The sequence below is a fragment of the Cicer arietinum genome, chromosome 8, assembly GCF_000331145.2.
Source record: "Cicer arietinum cultivar CDC Frontier isolate Library 1 chromosome 8, Cicar.CDCFrontier_v2.0, whole genome shotgun sequence".
Lineage (NCBI taxonomy): Eukaryota > Viridiplantae > Streptophyta > Magnoliopsida > Fabales > Fabaceae > Cicer > Cicer arietinum.
In genome coordinates this window covers 19,494,604-19,500,828 of record NC_021167.2, presented here as the reverse complement: position 1 = coordinate 19,500,828, position 6,225 = coordinate 19,494,604, and positions in this window count along the sequence as shown.

Here is a 6,225-nt window from a genome sequence, read left to right as displayed (position 1 = left end):
AGGAAAACAGTCAACCGCATAGTAAGAGCAAGAGTTGTTGTAGGCGATGTTCTCCAAGAAAACAAAGATGGTAATGTTCCAATCACTCTTAATATTGTGCCAAGAAGCATGAGAAGGGTTCCTGCAGTTTCTACTCGCAAAAAGAAGGAAGTAATTGGGCTGGATGATGTTAATGATGATGGTACAAGGAAAGCCATTAGGTGTAGCAAGGACTCATGTTGCAGCTCCTAGCAGTACGACAAGAGTTGTTGTCGGTTTGGCTTGCAACAAGACTGATTTGCATCCACTTGATGGATTGTTGAAAGGGGACATGAAGTTGGTAACGGAGATTAAATCTGAAGCATTGAAGACTGCAATTGGTCAAGGCGACAAAGGGAAAAAAGCTGATGTGTTGTTAACCATGAGTGCATTGAATGAAGAAGGCATGATTTCAGTGAAAAATACAGCTTGTGAGAGATTGTTTAATCAAAGAGTGGAGATAAAGATGAAGTCTAAGAAAATCAATGATTGTTTGAACTTGTGCTATCGATGTGGTGAAGAAGGACATTTTGCTCGAGAATGCGCAAGACATCCAAGTGTTCATGGAAAGAGCAAACATATAGAAACAAAGTTTCACTTCTTAAGAGATCGAGTGATGAAAGGAAGGATGAAACTAGAGCATTGCACTATCAATTATCAAAAGGCAGACATCCTAACTAAAAGCTTGAAGAGGGTGAAGTTCAAATAGATAAGGAACAATCTTGTATTAATGTCAATTGAATCACTTTGAATTAGGGGGCATGTTGGATGTAATTCAAATTGATTTGTAATTAGTTAGTTAGAATATAGTTAGAAGTTAGTTAGAGTATGGTTAGAAGTTGGTTAAATTTGTTGTAACTGAATCAGCTAAAACTGCTTCTATAAAAGCCTTCAAAACCAAGAACAATCTGGAATGGTGAACTAGATCATTCTCCAGACTGTCAAGATTGATAATCAATCTTCGTTTTTCTGACTTTCACTTTTCCTTCTCTTTTCTTTTCAATTTCAATTCCTCTCAAATATACAACTTGTTCACACAAAAGGAACTATATGGAAGAAAAAACAATAATATTGGACTGTTAAATAAATGAAAGGGTCACAAGATATATTTTAAAATATAGATAGTTCAAATAGATTTTAAAATATTTATATATTATATTTAAATAACTGTAGTATGCTATCTCCCCAGTAAAATAATAATTAAAATTAAACGAGTAATTTTACTAAAAACTTATAGGGTTAGATTTCATGGTTCTTTGATGAGTTGAAGACAAAGAAGATAGAGATTTTAAGGATTTTTTTAAATCTAGATTTTTCTTTTAAAATGATTACGTGAAAAAACAATAATTAGAAAAATGGTTAAACTAGTATTTACACACAGACATGTCATCATTTTTGAATAAAACAATAGAAAAAATAACAATTTTGTGTGTTTTAAAAGAAATATAACCTAAAAATAAAAAAGACAGTTAAATGATAAAAGTATTATGAATAAATAAGATAAAAAGACATCAGAAGAGTGTTTTCTTTCCTTTACAAAGTTAGAGCACAAAATTAACCATTAACTTATAGCACAAATTAACCAAATACAAGTCGTACATATAGATTCTTATAAGAGACATTTGAGTTATAATTTGATAAAAACATTGAAGTATTTGATATATATCAAATAGATCAAATACTATTGATAAAATTCTAACTCAAATGTCTATTATAAAAAAAAATTGGAGGTAGTATTATTTTTTTAAAATTCTTGGGGACTTTCGGGTGGTCCTCGTCACCCTATGACTGGCCCCAAGAAACTCTACCACTCATTCTTGAACTTCATGGTTTTGTTTGTCGTGCGATCATTTTGTTTTGATTGAACTATTATTGTATTTCTAAAGACTCTTTATTTGTTGTTTGTAAGTTCTTTTTAAGCCTATTGAAGAAGATATTGTTATTGTATTTTTATGGACGTTGAGGTTCATTTTTCGGCCCGCTCCAAAAAATGGAGAAGACAAAACAAAAATGAAACAAGTTGTAACATTAAGTGACCAAAAATCTAATTTTAAAGTAGGAGACTCAAATTTAATTTTAAATAAAATAGAAGGACTAAAACTGTATTTAATCATTTTTATTTTAAATTTACTAAAATACACTACTTTTTTAGAAGAAAAAAATTTGTTGTTTGATAAAAAAAGAATTGTTTTTATTTTGATTTCTTTTAAAATAAAATAAAAAATGAACCCAAATTTTGAGAGAAGTACTGTCAAAAGATAGACTATGACATCGCTTAAAGCAAACAAGTGTTGTGAAAGAATAAACTATAACAACGATTTTAAAAAGAAGTGTTGTTAAAATGATATATTATAACAATGTTTTAAGAGAAAAAGTGTCGTTGAAAGAATCTATTATAATCTATAACAACACATGAATCAACAACACTTAAAAATGTTATTAAAAGCTTAATAAAACATTGTCTAAGACTTTCTTTGGCATAGTGATTATTAAATAAGATGGTTGTTTAGTTGAATATATGAAATCAAAAGAGTATTATAGTAGAATTGAAGCGAAATTTACTTATGTAGCCGGGGTAGATATAGATGAAATACAACTGTAAAAATATAAGGATGAAATATCAATGTAGGAGATATGTCTTATAGAGAATAGTTGAACTGATCCCTAAAGTGAGAAAATAAACAAGGTATAGTTTTTACTAACTTACTATAATACCAAACATAAAATTAATTTTCCAATTTTGTATGAAATTCATGTTACATATTTTAAGTCTAAATAATTTTAATTGATAACATGGTTGTAGATGATAGAGTGCAATATTTATTTATTTATTTATTTTTCTGTATTTCAAGTCACTAATACTCAAATGATGATTGTTTTACTTTTCAACCGTATTTTTAGATGCTCTTAATTGAATATTTTTTAAAATATTTAGAAACATACATACATTAATTATGTTTTTATTATTGATGTCTATTACGATTGATATATGACTTATATTTTTTTATTTGACTAATTTAAATAAATGATATTCATTGACATTTTGTGATGAATTTTATCAAAATAATTATAAAAATAATTTTGTTTATGGTATAAGATGAAGTGATGTCATATATAGAATACCATATATCCACCAATATAATAGATAAATTAAAAGGATAGAAAATGGAAGAGATTTTTTTTTTTTTTTTGTAGTGATGGGAAGAGAAGATGAGGGTTTTACGCACCACTTCTCCGTTGGCACGTAAAGCCATGTTTGGTGTCAATTTTAAGGACATATGTGTCCACCATTGTTTTCTCCTAAATTCATCGTCAATTTTAAGGACATATGTGTCCACCATTGTCCACGTAAAGCCATTGTTTTCTCCTAAATGTTTCCACCATTTTAAGGACATATGTATAGAATACCATATATTCTCCTAAATGTTTCCACCATTTTAAGGACATATGTATAGAATACCATATATTCACTACTATAATAGATAAATTAAAACGATAGAAAATGAAATAGACTAAAGGTAAAAAATACTCAAATATAATAAAAAGAAAACTTTCTATTAAGAAAACAAGAGAATACATGAGATAGGTCTACGGCACAAAGGACATGTGTTTGATCTAATGAGCCACCTTATAATACAATTTTGATGATAAATGTGTGAACATGTACTAGACAAACGAATTGCTTCCGATCCAAGTAAAAACTCCTCAAGGCATATGGAACATGTTAAATTATCAGCAGTAATTTCTTCATCAATTGTAATTCTTTCAAGACTCTGGTCAATTGTAATTCTTTCAAGATTCTTAACAGAGCATCGGGTAGCTTCGACATTTGTTCTTTGTGTTGGAATTTGATTAAGTTGATTGATGTTATTTTCTCCAATAACGTAGTGGCCACCTTGACCATAAATTGGTATGATATCTTGAGTTTTTATTCTAAGAAGAAACTCGTTGTTGTTGCTTTCAAAAAGAAAATAGCGACCATCTTGGATACACATATGTGAGAAAATGATGTTTCTATTAACAGGAATAGTAGGAATCATTTCATAAAAACCGTTGATAATAGGATAAAACAATTCAATAGTGACTCTTTCATTTTCTCCCAATATAACCATTCTTCTATAATGTTGTTGTTGTTCCATTTCTCCAAATTAAAGTTTTATTTTTTATTTTTTATTTTGCACTGAAAATGATTAAGAAAAAAATCAAATAAGAAAAGTAGAAAATATATAAATAAAATATTAAAAGTAATGAGAAAAATTGACAAAGTGGACGAGTCAACACAAGAATATAAAATAACAGGGTTTCATTTCATCAGGTAAAAAAAGAAAAAGTTAAAAAGAAAAGAATGATTGTGATTGTGATTGAAAAAGAAACCTTAAAAAGAATGAATGAACAGAAGAAGAAGCAGCGTTGAGAGAGTGGATGCGGCAGAGAGTGTGAGAAGAGCTCTCTTAAACGAAGAAGATGAATAAAGAAGGAAATAGAACCTTTCAATTGATATCAAAAGAACAGTTTGCAGATAATGCAACAATAAAGAGAAGTGCCCTAATTTATAGGTAATTTGTAGTTTTGGTTTTTCAAACCCTTGGATCACAAATAATAAAAAAAGCCCATGGGAAATACACCTCTCTCGCGTGAATCCATTTCAACGGTAATAACATCTTTATTTTTAGACTAAATCTTTTGCATTTATAATTTAGATTTTTATATTTCATGCTGTGTATTTATAATTTAAATTTTTATATTTCATGCTGTGTATTTATAATTTAAATTTTTATATTTCATGCTGTGTATTTATAATATAGATTTTTATGTTTCTGTGTATTTATAATTTAGATTTTGGGTAAGATTGATGGCCCAGATCTGCGACTTGTGAGCATTCCCTTGATCAACAGTTCTGCCCCAACTTTGGCAAATTCAGCTTCTTTTGGGTTCGACAGTTCCCAATTCATTCCCTTAATCAATTTCAACAGTTCCTGTCACATGGTTTCGAATTGTATTATGCACAATAAATATTCTAGAATTAAACGGGGAAGGAATATTGTCGTAACCATTTATGAAAACAGAAACAGAAATACTGTTATGAAACTAGAAAGATGATTTTGGAATAAGCAATAATTACAAGTAGTTGGGTTGTTGCTTTGTGGTATATTATTATCTAATTGAACCAATTATATCTAAATACTATTATGCTTTGTGATTTGCTGCATAATGGTTCAGCCTTCTTATGTGGTCTGAAAACAAGCATTGTAGTCAAGGCCACCTGTGAATCCTGATTTATCAAATTTAGAAGCATAGTAAGACAGATCTTCTTTGAGAGCCATGATGGGAGTGGATGCTCACAAGTCGTAGATCTGTCTAGCTTAGCAGTTATTTTATTGCTTCAGTAGCTTAGCTTATGCATGCGCAGCATCTTTGGTTGGTTTATAAGTATTCTTATGTGGTCTGAAAACAAGCATTGTAATGTACCCACAAGAGATGTTTAACCAATCAAAATCAGTAAGGTATAAAATGTTGCACAAAAACAGTGGAGATCCTTCACAATCTCTGTGGTAAGATCATGGCAGCAGGTATGGTTTTCAGAGCTTTTTCTCTTTTGCACTCTGATACAAATATTCAGATATCAATTCTTCATTGCAGGTCTTCTCTTTCTTCATCTTGCTTCTTGAACCTCACAGTTTTCATTGGTTGCGTGTGAGGATTTATATCTTATCCTTTGCGATCAAGCAATTGATTGGAAGATTCATGCAGAAAGTCACTGCTGTGAGTTTTTCTTTTTAATAAAAAATTGAATATTATTTGGGTCATGCTTCAACATGATTTCAATATGTCGCGCATAATTAGAGAAAACTTGATACTGAATATCATTTGAAAGATAGTATTGTTCTATAGGGTTAACAACCATCCTTTCCATCTTATTCTCTCAAGTAAATGAGACTTTCCTTGACGAAATATGATAAAAAATTCCTCGCTCATTTCGTTATCATGTATCTATGATTCTTGTTTTGATTCTTGTTTATGGAGCCACCTCTCATTGCATTGGCACCTGTTAATGAAGTAGCAGTTATCGCCTTGGAATATATGTAGCTATATGGTTGATGCAACATGTCATCGGCTCGTCAGGTTTCTCCAAAAGATTTATCTCGTAGGACAGCACTGTCAACTGTCATACAAAAATGTGTACATTTTATAAATAAAGTAGAGTAA